General features: G+C 32.8%; 1 non-coding gene across 1 annotated transcript; it reads left to right on the forward strand.

Annotated features, from left to right (window-relative positions):
- Positions 1–6,420: 6,420 nt before the first annotated feature.
- Positions 6,421–6,527, forward strand: LOC139873926 (small nucleolar RNA R71). The gene has a single exon (XR_011767637.1). It is a non-coding gene; the product is annotated as a small nucleolar RNA R71 (small nucleolar RNA).
- Positions 6,528–17,798: the final 11,271 nt, after the last annotated feature.

The raw sequence follows: 17,798 nt of genomic DNA on the forward strand, positions 1-17,798 counted from the left end.
TGAAATAGAAATGGGGGTATAAATCGCAGCAAATAGGAGAGAACATTAACTGTGGATGACAATGATTATAGAAGACAGAAGCAGGGACTTTGAAATATAAGGGAAGATATAAAGCCCAACAACTCAGAAATTACAAACCGTGTATATCGATGCATATAGCAATATAAAGACACGGGAGGACTAAAAACACTATAAAACCAAGAGTATAGTAGAAGTAAATAGATTCTTCCGACGGCAGATGAAAAAGAAGAATGACAGATATGAAGGTTAGGAGTATATCAAGAATCTACACTGGATGGAGCATATTGACGAATACTTTAAAGTATGAGTTCAGAGAGAAAGAATAGAAGGTGTGAGTTGTAAGGAAACGAAGGGGGTGGATTTATAGTAAAATATCCGACAGAGCAATCAAAACAGATGATCGTATTTAAAGCGGATCCTAATTCCCTTGATTACCGAAGAATCAAATCTTATTACGAAGATTTTCTCCAAATCTCTTGAACTTGGAAATCAATCCTATCTGCGTCAAGAGATATGACGAATCTACACCTACTCATTTCACTCTTTTGTGGTAGCTTCACTCGTACTCTTCACATAAACACATTGTCTTATCCATATTACTTAATGACAATAAAACTATAATTTCCAACTCATAAGAGTCATGAAAACATACATATTGTCAGCCATGACCATCCCAATCAAATTTTGAGACGAAATTTCTTTAACGGGTAGGTACTGTGACAACCCGAAAATTTCTGACCAAATTTAAACTTGATCTTTATATGTTTCTGACACGATAAGTGATAAGGCTAAAAAGAAACATATATTTCATAGCAATATCCCTCCTAAATAATAGGTTTTCATATGTAATTGTATTATATTTTCATTGTAATTGTTTAAATAAATAAGTGCGAAGACAAAAGGCGAAAACGAAGATTTGAAGACAAAAACGTCCAAAAAGCTCAAATGTACAAGATACAATCCAAGTGGTTCAATTTATTGATGAGAAACGTCTCAAAATGACAAGAATACAAGTTACAAAACGCAAAGTATATGATATTAAATTGTACGCAAGGACGTTCGAAAATCCGAAACCGGGACATGAGTCAACTATCAACGCCCGACGCAACGGACCAAAAATTACAAGTCAACTATGCACATAAATAAAATATAATATATAAATAATTCTTAAAAATTATATATATATTATATTATTATTTAATAACGTCGACAAGCAAGGTTCCAAAATTGTGTGAGCTGGATTTTCAAACTCCACGACTCGCGGAGTTTGCAGGCTTAAAACTCCACGACTCGCGGAGCTGCAAAAATCAGAAATGCCTATAAAAGGCCATGCAGTCTGCCGAGTTTAAAAATATAAATAATAATAATAATATTCTATAATAAATAATAAATAATAAATATATATATATATATATATATATAATATATATATATAGTATAGGTTAGTTTTATATTAGATTAGTTCGGGTTATGTAAAGGTTATTTTACAGGTTTTTGAAGTCGAAATTCTGTCCGTGTAACACTACGTGATAAATACTCAATGTAAGTTATGTTCTCCTTTTTAAATTAATGTCTCGTACTTAAGTTATTATTATGCTTATTTGAGCCAAAGTAATCATGATGTTGGACTAAATATTAAAGACGGGGTAATTGGGCTTTGTACCATAATTGGGGTTTGGACAAAAGAACGACACTTGTGGAAATTAGACTATGGGCTATTAATGGGCTTTATATTTGTTTAACTAAATGATAGTTTGTTAATTTTAATATAAATATTTACAATTGGACGTCCCTATAAATAACCATATACACTCGATCGGACACGATGGGCGGGATATTTATATGTACGAATAATCGTTCATTTAACCGGACACGGGAATGGATTAATAGTCTATGGAATTATTAAAACAAGGGTGAAATTATGTACAAGGATACTTGGCATAATTGTTAACAAAGTATTAAAACCTTGGGTTATACACAGTCGATATCCTGGTGTAATTATTAAACAAAGTATTAAGACCTTGTTACAGTTCGAATCCCCAATTAGTTGGAATATTTGACTTCGGGTATAAGGATAATTTGACGAGGACACTCGCACTTTATATTTATGACTGATGGACTGTTATGGACAAAAACCAGACAGACATATTAAATAATCTAGGACAAAGAACAATTAACCCATGAGAATAAAACTAAAAATCAACATGTCAAACATCATGATTACGGAAGTTTAAATAAGCATAATTCTTTTATTTCATATTTAATTTTCTTTATTTTATATTTAATTGCACTTCTAATTATCGCACTTTTATTTATTGTCATTGTATTTAATTGCACTTTTAATTAACGCACTTTTTAATTATTGTATTTTATTTCATCGCACTTTTATTTATCGCAATTTCATTATCGTTATTTACTTTACGCTTTAAATTAAGTTATATTTATTTAATATTTTACATTAGGTTTTAACTGCGACTAAAGTTTTAAAAATCGACAAACCGGTCATTAAACGGTAAAAACCCCCCTTTATAATAATAATATTACTTATTTATATATTTGTATTTTTATAAATTAAAACTAATATAGCGTTAAGCTTTGTTTAAAAGATTCCCTGTGGACGAACCGGACTTACTAAAAACTACACTACTGTACGATTAGGTACACTGCCTATAGTATTGTAGCAAGGTTTAGGTATATCCATTTTGTAAATAAATAATTAAAACTTGTGTAATTTGTAACGTATTTCGTAGTAAAAATAATAACTATTTCGTACCCCCACGCTACGACATCAATAAGCAAAGTCTGTAATGTTGAAATCTCAAAAACTTTAAACTGTGTTCATGTATTCATTTACCCATCGAGTGCTCTTGATGATTCACGAACGTCATAACTTGTATTAATTATATATATATATATATATATATATATATATATATATATATATATATATATATATATATATATATATATATATATATATATATATATATATATATATATATATGTGTGTGTGTGTGTGTGTGTGTATATATAGATTTAACTTGAAAATATGATAATTAAATATCTCATTAAGTATATTAACAAAGTATTATATATATATTTTCATACTACTAATTTAAAGAGTTTTTGAACAATATATATGTTACTATTTAAACGACGTAATTAACTTATGTTAAAATGTATTTACATATAAAGTATTATGTGTGTAAATACATCCTTACAAGTATTAAATACACTTTATAATATACCAATACATATAAAGGATAGCTATACTCGTATTTTCATTCAATTTCCTCAAGAATTCTACTCGCATTCATACGGTATTTTTACCCGTATTACACACAGCTTTTAGAAGTATTTACTATTGGTATATACCAATAGAAATCTGCAATTATTTGTGTAATATGTCATCCATGACCTAATCAATTTAATATGTCATCCATGACTTAATAAATTTTAACTTATCTTAGATATTTTCACTAAAAACCAAATTTTCAAGCCTATAAATAAGCACCATTTCTAACTCATTTTTTTACACATTCATTTTCCAAATTTTATTTCCAATTTTCACACACACTTGCAAGAACTCACTCAAGTTTTGTTTTACTACTTCTTTCCAGCAACTTTACATTCTAAACTTGAGATAAAAACTCCACTTCAACTCTTGTTCAATTCATATGTCTATAGCTATCTATATAAGAGTTTATAAACTAGAACATAGTTTAGTTAATTCTAAATTTGTTCGCAAACAAAGGTAATCATTCTAACTTGACTTTTAAAAATAACTTAACACGTATTTTATATCTGTATGATATACTAACTTAATGAGTTAAAACTTGAAAACACAAAGAACACCGTAAAACCGGACATACGCCGTCGTAGTAAAACCGGGGGCTGTTTTGGGTTGGATAATTAAAAACTATCATAATCTTTGATTTAAAAGTTGTTCTTATGAGAAAATGATATTTCATATGAACATGATACTATATCCAAAAATCATGGTTAAACTCAAAATTGAAGTATGTTTTTCAAAATGGTCATCAAGATGTCGTTCTTTCGACGGAAATGACTACCTTTTACAAATATGGATTATAAATTGTAACTCTGACTATAAACCACCACTTTTTCAGTTTAGTTTCACAAATTACAGTTCGTTATGAAACCATAGCAATTTGATTCACTCAAAACGGATTTATAACGAAGAAATTATGGGCAAAACAATATTGGTTAGAAATGGATAATTTGATTACGGGATTAATTCATTAAAATCTATACTAACCATATCCAAGCTAACTTTTCTTGTATTATACATGTATTCTAACATGTCATGGTTACACAATTCATCGGATAAATTAAAAGACACCACATACACAATACGTGTAACTACAATAGCGGTATTGTGGGTCATGATTGAGTCTTATACAACACATGTATACTATGTACTACTAATTGTGGACTACTAACTATGGACTACTAACTATGGACTACTAATTGTGGACTACTAACGTTGGACTACTAACTTGAGAACTTAAACAATCACACGTGATTGAAAAAATAAACTTAAACAATCACACGTAATTGAAAATATGAACTTAAACAATCACATGTGATTGAAGATATGATATGAATAATAGTTGTATTACATTTTGATATACATATATATTTGTTACAGGTTCGTGAATCCAAGGACGACGGCCATATTTTTAATAAGTTGAAAACTTATTATTAATATACTTTTACTACCGTGAGTATATAGTCCCATTTTTAAACTCTACAAATATTTTGGGATGAGAATACATGCATTTTATGTTTTACGCCATGGACACAAGTACTTAAAATATATTCTACGTTGAGTTGTACCACCTTAAATATCTTCCCTAATAGCTTGGTAACTAATATTTACATGTTGTAAGAACATGTAAGCGCGAATCCTATTGATAGATCTATCGGGTTTGACAACCCCAACCGGGCTAGTTGCTCTAGTATCATAAACGGTTGCATAGTACTTCGTTTTTACTACACTTGGTACAGTGTAGGGAGATTTCATAATAAAGGGAATATGCTACATTAATGGTTAAGTATGGTTACCGAAGCGCTCAACAACTTATAGAATACTTTTATACACTTGCGAGTGTACATATATTTATAACTATGAAATCTTATGGTCTATATTTATATCGATGCTAAACCTATATATCTCACCAACCTTTGTGTTGACTGTTTAAGCATGTTTATTCTCAGGTCCTTAAGAAAGTCTTCCATTGTTGCATTATCTGAGCAAGCTGTGCATAGAGTCTCATACTTTTAATTAAATAAAGTGTTACATTCAATAAAACCTTTGTCATGTATTATATTTGACTGTTATGTCACGTGTGTAGTATTTGAAAATCGATGTATTATGGGGATTATTCCTTAAATAATCGCCCAATTGTTTAAAACATTCATTATGTATAATAATAATGTACTTTTTATAAAATGAATGCAATATTTTCTAAAACGTATCATATAGAGGTCAAATACCTCACTATGGGACCAATGAATAACGTACCACGTTTATAGTAATATGGACGAGTCGTTTCAATATTAACATTCTCATTCCGAGGATTTACTTCAGTATTACTCGGTAGCTTTCCTTGTTCCCTCTCACTCATCATGCTAGCAAGAGTACCTATGTGTTTTTCTAGATTCAAAATGGAAGCTTGTTGAGTTCTTAATAACTGATCAAACCTCTCATTTGTTTGGGTTTGAGATATAATAAATTGTGTTTGAGATTCCATTAGCTTTGCCATCATTACTTCCAGATTTGGCTTTTTCTCTTCGGTTTGTTGTGGTGGTTTATACAAGCTAGGTCTTTGTTGATTGAAAGTGTTGTTTTGAGTTGGTTGGTTATTCGGACCTTGTTGGTTGTACGAGTTATTGTTGGGTCCATTTGGATTGTAAAGAATGTTTTGATTTCGATTGAAGTTTGGCCTTGGCGATTGATAATTATTTTGATAATTATTTCCCGACCTTTGGTTCATGTAGGAAACATTCTCACGTTGCTCCATCGTTTGCTCAATGTGACAATCTTTCGTTAAGTGTAGTCCACCGCATTGCTCACCACTGATTCATATTGCGTGAATATTTTTAGTCATCTTTTCCATTCGTCTTTCAAAAGCATCTATTTTTGCGGAGACGGAATCAAAGTCATGGCTAGAATCGGCTCTAGCCGCTTTAGATGAACGAAAGATATATTTTTCCTGATGGGACTCATGAGAGTGGGAGGCTGTGTTATCAATGATCTTGTGAGCTTCGGTAGCGGTTTTCTTCATAATGGAACCACCAGCTGCTGTGTCGATATCTTTTCGTGTAGCAACGTCGACACCTTGGTAGAATATTTGTACTATTTGATAAGTGTCTAAACCGTGTTGAGGACATCCTCTCAACAACTTTCTGAATCTTGTCCACGCCTCATATAATGTTTCATTTGGCTTTTGCGAGAACGTAATAATTTCTCCTTGAAGTCTCACGGCTTTAGATGCCGGAAAGAATCTTTTAAGAAATTTCTCAACTAAAACATCCCATGTATCAATCGCTCCTTCAGGTAACGATTCTAACCAATCTTTGACTTCTCCTTTTAAAGTCCAGGGAAATAACATGAGATAGATCTGTTCATCCTCAACTTCTCAGATTTTAAATAGAGTACATATCCTATTAAAGGTTCGAAGATGTTCGTTTGGATCTTCTTTTGGCGTACCACTATATTGGCATTGATTAGTTACCATGTGTAGGATTTGTCCTTTGATTTCATAATCTGGCGCATTAATGTCTGGTCACGTAATGGCATGTCCTTGGCCAGTGCGTGTGGCTCTCATTCGGTCTTCCATACTTAGAGGTTCCGTTACTTCCATAATTGAATTTGTTGAATACGAATCACTAGAGGATTCTGATTTAACGATTTGTAGTTCAGGAGGAATGATTAGTGGTTCAGGATCTTGGAATTGTCCTTGAATATCCTCCGGGTTCTCAATTGTGAAGTCGGGTTCAAAAAATGGATTATCGAAAATATGAATTGGAGTTCTCGTTCGACTAGATGATGATTCTAAAGAGAAATCAACAGCTACAATATTGGCTAGATGTCTTGATCGAGTTACAGGTGGTGAACGTATGAAAGGTGGTGAACGTTTTGCTCGGTGCATTCACTGAATATCTTATTAGTTATAAATATAAAAATTATTAAAGTTATCAAATTAATAGACTTTTCTGATTTTGCCCACGTTTTGAATAGTCAGTAGATGCAGCAAGTAGCCAGGATCCTTTAAATCGGAAAATCCACAACTCGCCACTAACAAATCCAACTATTACTACGAACCAGAAATTTTGGATGTCTATTAATTCAATCTCTTATAATAATTTTTCGTCGAAATTTAAAGATTTTAAAAGTTCTATGTCCTAAAAACTAGGGCGTAGAAATGAAAAATAAAAATGCGTCGAAAAACGTTGAAAAATAAAAATAAGAAAGAAAAACGTCGAAACTTAAAAGTTTAAAAATTAATTCTAAAAAGTTGCACCTAAAGGTATTAAAACTTAAAAGGAATTCTATTCGGAAAACGGCAATTACTTAAAAGGCACTAAAATCTATAACGGCGTCGCAAAATTCTAAAGCGCCTAAATTCTAAATCTAAAGAAAAAGCATTTAAGGGATTTTACGACAAAACCTAAAAATCTAGAAGTATAAAAATAACTACGGCAAAACTAAACTTAAAACTAAATACGAACGACAAATATAAAAATTACGAATTTTAACGAATAAAAAGATACAAAATATAAAAATAAAACTAAAGTTATAAAAATATAATTTTTTATAAAAATATTATTTATATAAAAGTATTAATATAAATATGTAAATAATAATAATTCAAACTTAAAATACAAATTATATTAAAACTATATAATAATTAAACCCTAATAATAATAATAATTATAATAATAAAACCCTAATTCGTATTTAATGCGTGGTTCAGACCTGTCAGACCAGGCTCCGTGTTCGCTGTGGTACCCTATCTCCCGGCTCCGCGATTGCGATAAGATACAGATTCAGAATAAGTTGCAGGTTCAAACGCGCTTTTTTTTACAAAATATATGATAGAATATATATATGATAGAATATATATATATATATATATATATATATATATATATATATATATATAAATAATAAAAATAAACTTATATTTTAAAAACTAAAAATAAAAATACTTTTTATAGACAAATCTTAAAAATATTTTTTTTCTTTTTAATTTTATATATTTTTTATAATTATATTATTAATAAAAATAAAAAATATAGCGTTTTAGCGGTCCCTGGCAGCGGCGCCAAAAACTTGTTGTGTGCAGCGGAGGTGTACGAAATACTATTATTTTTAATACGAAATACGGTACAATTTACACAAGTTTTAATTATTTTGTTAACAGATAAGATATACCTAAACCTTGCTACAACACTATAGGCAGTGTACCTAATCGTAGAGTAGTATAGTTTTTAGTAAGTCCGGTTCGTTCCACAGGGAGCTAGTTGATTACGTACTATATTTTTAACAACTATATTTATACATTTATATATATATATATATATATACACACACACACACACACACACACACACACACACACACACACACACACATATAAGTGTTATTATTATTATAAAAAGGAGGATTTTACCGCTTAATGACCGGTTTGTCGATTTTATATTTTAAACGTAAAGATAAAGGACAATAATTAAAGTGCGTAAAATAAATAACGATAAATAAAATAACAGTAAATAAAATTGCGATAGAATATGAAATGAAAGAATTACGCTTATTTAACCTTATTCTTACATTAACCTTATTATTATTAAACTTAAATTAAAATTATAATTATAAAATATAAATATATATATATACACACACACACACACACACACACACATATATATATATGTATATATGTATATATGTATATATGTATATATGTATGTATATGTATATATGTATGTATATATGTATATATGTATATATGTATATATATATGTATATATGTATATATATATGTATATGTATGTATATATATATATATATATATATATATATATATATATCGTATATAGATAGAGAGATTGAGTGAAAAAGGGGTGCATGAATCGAGCAGAATTCGTTGGCTTTTATAGGCAACTTGATCCAGGGTGGCTCCGCGATTATGATGGTTTATAGGCTAAGTGCTCCGCGATTGCGGAGGTCAGGAATCCAGCTCATTCATTGAATTTTAAACGCGGGCTGCTGAATTTTTTTAATATATATATATATATATATATATATATATATATATATATATATATATATATATATTATATTATATTCTTGTGCATAGTTGACTTGTAATTTTAGCTCCGTTGAGTCGTACGTTGATAGTTGGTTCATGTCTCGGTTCCGGATTTTCGAACGCCTTTTCGTATAAATTAATATCTTGTACTTTGCGTTTTGCGGCTTGTACTCTTGTCATTTTTAGACATTTCTTATCAATAATTTGAACCATTTGGATTGTACTTTGTACATTTGAGCTTTTTGGACATTTGCGTCTTCAAATCGTCGAATCTATCTTTTGTCTTCACCTTTTATTATTTAAACGAATATCACTTGTAAATAGAACAATTGCAACTAAAAGCTTTACATATTGGGATGATATTGCGACTAAATATATGTTCATTTGGAGCACTATCACCAGCCCCGAGATGAATCGAATACCTTGACTTATGGGTTTCGTCTAGAATAAGGCTTCGTAAATCCCCATAACTAGGTACCCAAATTCTTTCGGTGAAATATCGGAGCCCGGTCTCTTGTTCGGCCGCCCAAACGAATTTCTTTCCTTTGTGAGTTAACGCGATTAAAGGACGTGCAGCCAAAGAGAAACCTTCGATGAATCTACGATAATAACCGGCGAGACCTAAGAATTGACGAATATGAGTAGGAGTCGTGGGAGTCTCCCATTTACTTATGGCTTCAATTTTCGCGGGATCAAGTTTGATAAATTGGCTACTAACAACGTGGCCAAGAAATTGAACTTCGTGTAACCAAAATTCACACTTAGAGAATTTGGCATAGAGTTGTTCTTTTCTCAAGAGTTCGGGCATGAGATGGAGATGTTGCTCGTGTTCCTTCTCACTTTTGGAATAGATTAAGATATCGTCTATGAATACGATAAGGAATCTGTCCAGATAAGGCTTGGATACGCGATTTATAAGATGTTGTATTCATGGGTCTTACAAGGAACTCATAATGACCATACCGAGTTCGGAACGTAGTCTTAGGCACATCTTCTTCCTTCACCCTCATATGGTGATAGCCTGACCGTAAATCAATCTTCGAATAAATGCTCGATCCTTGAATTTGATCTAATAAATCATCAATCCTTGGGAGAGGATATCGATTCTTGATCGTCAACTTGTTCAGCTCGCGGTAGTCGATACACATATGAAACGATTCGTCCTTCTTCTTAACGAACAGAATAGGTGCGCCCGAAGGCGATGAACTCGGTCGAATAAATCCTTGGTCTAACAATTCTTGTAGTTGACTCTGCAACTCTTGTAGTTCGGAAGGTGCAAGTCGATAAGGCACACGAGCAACTGGAGCAACTCCTGGCAATAAATTGATCTGGAACTCTACCGTTTGCGGTGGCAGTAGTCCAAAAAACTTTTTCGGAAAAACTTCTGGAAATTTACTAACGATTGGGACTTCATTGAATTTCCGATCGTGGTGAAGGACGTCCGATTCTCTTCGATTTCTACTTTCTTCACATGTGCCAATATTGCAAAATGTCCTTTTCTCATAAACTTTTGAGCCTTCAAACAGCTTATGAGATTTAGCTTTGAGTTACACCTCTCTCCGTGTACTATCATTGGCACACCGTTCTCACGAGGTATGTGAAGAATCTTCTCACTACAAATAACTTTCGCTTTCATCTTTGAAAGCCAGTCCATTCCAACTATTACATCAAAGCTTCCTAACTTAATGGGTATTAGGTTAATCCTAAAGTCCATTCTAACTATTACATCAAATCTTCCCAAATTGATGGGTGTTAGGTAAATCTTAAGGTCCATTCTAACCAAATTTTATTATACTACCGTGAAAAATTCTATCAATCTTCTCAAATAACATCTGCTTGTGCGTAGGTAACTAATCCTTTCTAATTACTACTTTAAAACTTCCAAGTTTTGTTGACATGAGGTCATCTCCAAATGACCCACCTGTTAATTTTAAGGTACTACCTTAAATAATTCGTGTACCTTTGTTATTTTTCCATTGCTTTGCCCCATAAAATATACTTAACCTCCATGGGTGTTAAGGGCTTACTAATCAAAACACTAAAGTTCTTAGATCTAGGGTATCAACCGCTCCAAGAGTAAACAACTCTGAAACAATAATATTGTTGAGAAGAAACATAGTCTCCACTATACTCCAGATCCATGTGAGTCCCCTTTGACCTCCTTGGCCATGTGTCCATTCTTCCTCCACTTCTAGTAGTCCGCCTAAAAAAATACACTACTGTGTCTTCCAAAATTCTCTTTGATCACTTCATATTCCTCATGTAACAACATCGAAACTTATGTATGAATTACCGCAATATAATCACGTCAGCCAGTCATCATTATATTAAACTAATTCATACTTCCATTCCATCATCACTTCACAAGTTCAAGATAACGTGATCAACTTCGAGTTTCTACTCAACTCCATCTAAGTGATGCTCCATCCTTGCTATCCCAATGGGTAATATGCATATTTATCCCACGGCTTGTCGGTGTAGGTGCGTAGGTTCCGCAGGGTACGCATCGATGTTTAAATGTGTCGGCGCATGTCTTCAAAGCGCTCGGGTTCGTGCGATGCTTCCAGGTTCCTTTAAAGAGCTTCAATCGTGTCCTCATGTCGGATAAGGAATGATATAGGGCAATGTGAGGTGACTCTGAAGTCATTGGGTATAGATGAGCATCAACGGAAGATACTCCAACCTGGGGAGAATTTAAATGCCCTTCTGACATCTTAATGTATAAGAGTGTTAGGGTCCTAAGTCCAACTATTTTGTTAGATCTTGGACGGATGGTGTAGAATGAAGGTAAATAGTATACCAGGTTGTGAGATTTGAGCGTTTTTCATAGAGTTTGTACATCGTGTGTGGCCCATCACGGTGACCATGGTAAGTGTGACAAGGTGTGGTTGCTCCGTCCATTCCACGAAGGGTTCTTCTTTTAAGGGATCTACTTTGGTTTGTGCATACACCGAGGGGAATTTTTCTTCGATTGCATAAGGAATCACTTCATTCTCGGGATCGGGTGGATGGTGGTAACTGATGGATCAGGATACAAGTCCCCAAAGTCGGATGAGTGGGGATGGATTGAGAAAATATCTTATGGTGCAAGAAATTTCAAAGTTTGTTCGGATACATGTGAGTTAACACTCAGCTCGATTAATTAGAAACGTTAGCACATAGTATATCATAACGGCACACAATAGTAACCTACAATAGTAGTCTAAGGCAGTACATAACAGATTAATACTAGTAGTATCATACAGTAGTGTTATACAATAGTATCATATAATTGATAGCAAATAACAGTAGCATGCAATGGTTACAAGTAGCAGTAACAGATAATAGTGGCATACACTAGTTACATATAGTGGTAACAAATGACATAGCAGTCACAGAGGACAGTGGTATTTAGTAGTTGTAGTAAGTAGTAGTATATTATAGTATTATGCAATCAAAAGCAGATAGTAGTAGCATGCAGTTGTAATAAGCAGTTAAATGCAGTAATATATAACAGTAGCATGTAGCAGTAGCAGTAGCGTAAAGCAGTAGCATAAAGCAGTACCATAAAGAAGTAGCATATAGCAGTTGAAATGTCCCGTTCTTATTGATTAAAAACGTTCCATATTAATTGATTTCGTTGCGAGGTTTTGACCTCTATATGAGACGTTTTTCAAAGACCATTCATTTTTAAAACAAACCATAACCTTTATTTCATAAATAAAGGTTTAAAAAGCTTTACGTAGATTATCAAATAATGATAATCTAAAATATCCTGTTTACACACGACCATTACATAATGGTTTACAATACAAATATGTTACATCGAAATCAGTTTCTTGAATGCAGTTTTTACACAGTATCATACAAACATGGACTCCAAATCTTGTCCTTATTTTAGTATGCAACAGCGGAAGCTCTTAGTATTCACCTGAGAATAAACATGCTTTAAACGTCAACAAAAAATGTTGGTGAGTTATAGGTTTAACCTATATATATCAAATTGTAACAATAGACCACAAGATTTCATATTTCAACATACATCCCATACATAGAGATAAAAATCATTCATATGGTGAACACCTGGTAACCGACATTAACAAAATGCATATATAAGAATATCTCCATCATTCTGGGACACCCTTCGGATATGATATAAATTTCGAAGTACTAAAGCATCCGGTACTTTGGATGGGGTTTGTTAGGCCCAATAGATCTATCTATAGGATTCGCGTCAATTAGGGTGTCTGTTCCCTAATTCTTAGATTACCAGACTTAATAAAAAAGGGGCATATTCGATTTCGATAATTCAACCATAGAATGTAGTTTCACGTACTTGTGTCTATTTTGTAAATCAAACCTGCATGTATTCTCATCCAAAAAATATTAGATTTTAAAAGTGGGACTATAACTCACTTTCACAGATTTTTACTTCGTCGAGAAGTAAGACTTGGCCACTGTTGATTCACGAACCTATAACAATATATACATATATATTAAAGTATGTTCAAAATATATTTACAACACTTTTAATATATTTTGATGTTTTAAGTTTATTAAGTCAGCTGTCCTCGTTAGTAACCTACAACTAGTTGTCCACAGTTAGATGTACAGAAATAAATCGATAAATATTATCTTGAATCAATCCACGACCCAGTGTATACGTATCTCAATATTGATCACAACTCAAACTATATATATTTTGGAATCAACCTCAACCCTGTATAGCTAACTCCAACATTCACATATAGAGTGTCTATGGTTGTTCCGAAATATATATAGATGTGTCGACATGATAGGTCGAAACATTGTATACGTGTCTATGGTATCTCAAGATTTCATAATATACAATAAAAGTTGATTAAGTTATGGTTGGAATAGATTTGTTACCAATTTTCACGTAGCTAAAATGAGAAAAATTATCCAATCTTGTTTTACCCATAACTTCTTCATTTTAAATCCGTTTTGAGTGAATCAAATTGCTATGGTTTCATATTGAACTCTATTTTATGAATCTAAACAGAAAAAGTATAGGTTTATAGTCGAAAAAATAAGTTACAAGTCGTTTTTGTAAAGGTAGTCATTTCAGTCGAAAGAACGACGTCTAGATGACCATTTTAGAAAACATACTTTCACTTTGAGTTTAACCATAATTTTTGGATATAGTTTCATGTTCATAATAAAAATCATTTCCTCAGAATAACAACTTTTAAATCAAAGTTTATCATAGTTTTTAATTAACTAACCCAAAACAGCCCGCGGTGTTACTACGACGGCGTAAATCCGGTTTTACGGTGTTTTTCGTGTTTCCAGGTTTTAAATCATTAAGTTAGCATATCATATAGATATAGAACATGTGTTTAGTTAATTTTAAAAGTCAAGTTAGAAGGATTAACTTTTGTTTGCGAACAAGTTTAGAATTAACTAAACTATGTTCTAGTGATTACGAGTTTAAACCTTCGAATAAGATAGTTTTATATATATGAATCGAATGATGTTATGAACATCATTACTACCTCAAGTTTAGTAGGTAAACCTACTGGAAGTGACAAGAAATGATCTAGCTTCAAAGGATCTTGGATGGCTTGAAAGTTCTTGAAGTAGGATCATGACACAAAAATAAGTTCAAGTAAGATTTTTACTCGAATTAAGATAGTTTATAGTTATAGAAATTGAATCAAAGTTTGAATATGAATATTACCTTGAATAAGAAAGATAACCTACTGTATATAACAAAGGTTTCTTGATCTTAGATGATTACTTGGAATGGATTAGAAAGCTTGGAAGTAAATTAGTAAACTTGAAGGGATTTTTGAAGTGTTCTTGAAGTGTTCTTCCTATGATGATTATAGCTTGATTCTTGAAGTGATTTTTGATGAAGATGATGATTAACTACTGGAAAAATACGTTCATAATAGTGTGGGTGTGTTGAGAGAGAATTAGAAAGAGAATTGGAAGTGAAATGGAGTGAATGATGAGTGGTAATTGGTGAGTGGTGAGTGGGGTTAAAAGGAGTTCTAGTTAGTTGACTAGCTCATGGTAGAAGTTAAAATTGATTATTCATACATGACATAATCAAGAGTGGAATCCCATGCAAGTTCCTATTGGTATATACCCATAGTAAGTACGTTTTGAAGCTGTGTATAATACGGGTAAGAATACGACTAGAATTCTTGATGAAAGAAAAGAATGGGAAAGTAACTGTAACCATTTTCGTTAAGTATGAGTGTTTTGATATATGTCTTGAAGTCTTCCAAAAGTATTTTAATACATCTAAATACACTACATGTATATACATTTTAACTGAGTCGTTAAGTCATCGTTAGTCGTTACATGTAAGTGTTGTTTTGAAACCTTTAAGTTAACGATCTCAATTAATGTTGTTAACCCATTGTTTATTATATCTAATGAGATGTTAAATTATTATATTATCATGATATTATGATATATTAATATATCTTAATATGATATATATACATTTAAATATCGTTACAACGATAATCGTTACATATATGTCTCGTTTCGAAATTCTTAAGTTAGTAGTCTTGTTTATATGTATATAACTCATTGTTAATATACTTATGGAGATACTTACTTATCATAATCTCATGTTAACCATATGTATATCCATATATATATCATCATGTCATTTTTACGAGTTTTAACATTCGTGAATCGCCGGTCAACTTGGGTGGTCAATTGTCTATATGAAACATATTTCAATTAATCAAGTCTTAACAAGTTTGATTGCTTAACATGTTGGAAACATTTAATCATGTAAATATCAATCTCAATTAATATATATAAACATGGAAAAGTTCGGGTCACTACAGTACCTACCCGTTAAATAAATTTCGTCCCGAAATTTTAAGCTGTTGAAGGTGTTGACGAATCTTCTGGAAATAGATGCGGATATTTCTTCTTCATCTGATCTTCACGCTCCCAGGTGAACTCAGGTCCTCTACGAGCATTCCATCGAACCTTAACAATTGGTATCTTGTTTTGCTTAAGTCTTTTAACCTCACGATCCATTATTTCGACGGGTTCTTCGATGAATTGGAGTTTTTCGTTGATTTGGATTTCATCTAACGGAATAGTGAGATCTTCTTTAGCAAAACATTTCTTCAAATTCGAGACGTGGAAAGTGTTATGTACAGCCGCGAGTTGTTGAGGTAACTCAAGTAGGTAAGCTACTGGTCCGACACGATCAATAATCTTGAATGGTCCAATATACCTTGGATTTAATTTCCCTCGTTTACCAAATCGAACAACGCCTTTCCAAGGTGCAACTTTAAGCATGACCATCTCTCCAATTTCAAATTCTATATCTTTTCTTTTAATGTCAGCGTAGCTCTTTTGTCGACTTTGGGCGGTTTTCAACCGTTGTTGAATTTGTATGATCTTCTCGGTAGTTTCTTGTATAATCTCCGGACCCGTAATCTGTCTATCCCCCACTTCACTCCAACAAATCGGAGACCTGCACTTTCTACCATAAAGTGCTTCAAACGGGGCCATCTCAATGCTTGAATGGTAGCTGTTGTTGTAGGAAAATTCTGCTAACGGTAGATGTCGATCCCAACTGTTTCCGAAATCAACAACACATGCTCGTAGCATGTCTTCAAGCGTTTGTATCGTCCTTTCGCTCTGCCCATCAGTTTGTGGATGATAGGCAGTACTCATGTCTAGACGAGTTCCTAATGCTTGCTGTAATGTCCGCCAGAATCTTGAAATAAATCTGCCATCCCTATCAGAGATAATAGAGATTGGTATTCCATGTCTGGAGATGACTTCCTTCAAATACAGTGGTGCTAACTTCTCCATCTTGTCATCTTCTCTTATTGGTAGGAAGTGTGCTGATTTGGTGAGACGATCAACTATTACCCAAATAGTATCAAAACCACTTGCAGTCCTTGGCAATTTAGTGATGAAATCCATGGTAATGTTTTCCCATTTCCATTCCGGGATTTCGGGTTGTTGAAGTAGACCTGATGGTTTCTGATGCTCAGCTTTGACCTTAGAACACGTCAAACATTCTCCTACGTATTTAGCAACATCGGCTTTCATACCCGGCCACCAAAAATATTTCTTGAGATCCTTGTACATCTTCCCCGTTCCAGGATGTATTGAGTATCTGGTTTTATGAGCTTCTCTAAGTACCATTTCTCTCATATCTCCAAATTTTGGTACCCAAATCCTTTCAGCCCTATACCGGGTTCCGTCTTCCCGAATATTAAGATGCTTCTCCGATCCTTTGGGTATTTCATCCTTTAAATTTCCCTCTTTTAAAACTCCTTGTTGCGCCTCCTTTATTTGAGTAGTAATGTTATTATGAATCATTATATTCATAGATTTTACTCGAATGGGTTCTCTGTCCTTCCTGCTCAAGGCATCGGCTACCACATTTGCCTTCCCCGGGTGGTAACGAATCTCAAAGTCGTAATCATTCAATAATTCAAT

Source organism: Rutidosis leptorrhynchoides, chromosome 10 (genome assembly GCF_046630445.1).
Source record: "Rutidosis leptorrhynchoides isolate AG116_Rl617_1_P2 chromosome 10, CSIRO_AGI_Rlap_v1, whole genome shotgun sequence".
Lineage (NCBI taxonomy): Eukaryota > Viridiplantae > Streptophyta > Magnoliopsida > Asterales > Asteraceae > Rutidosis > Rutidosis leptorrhynchoides.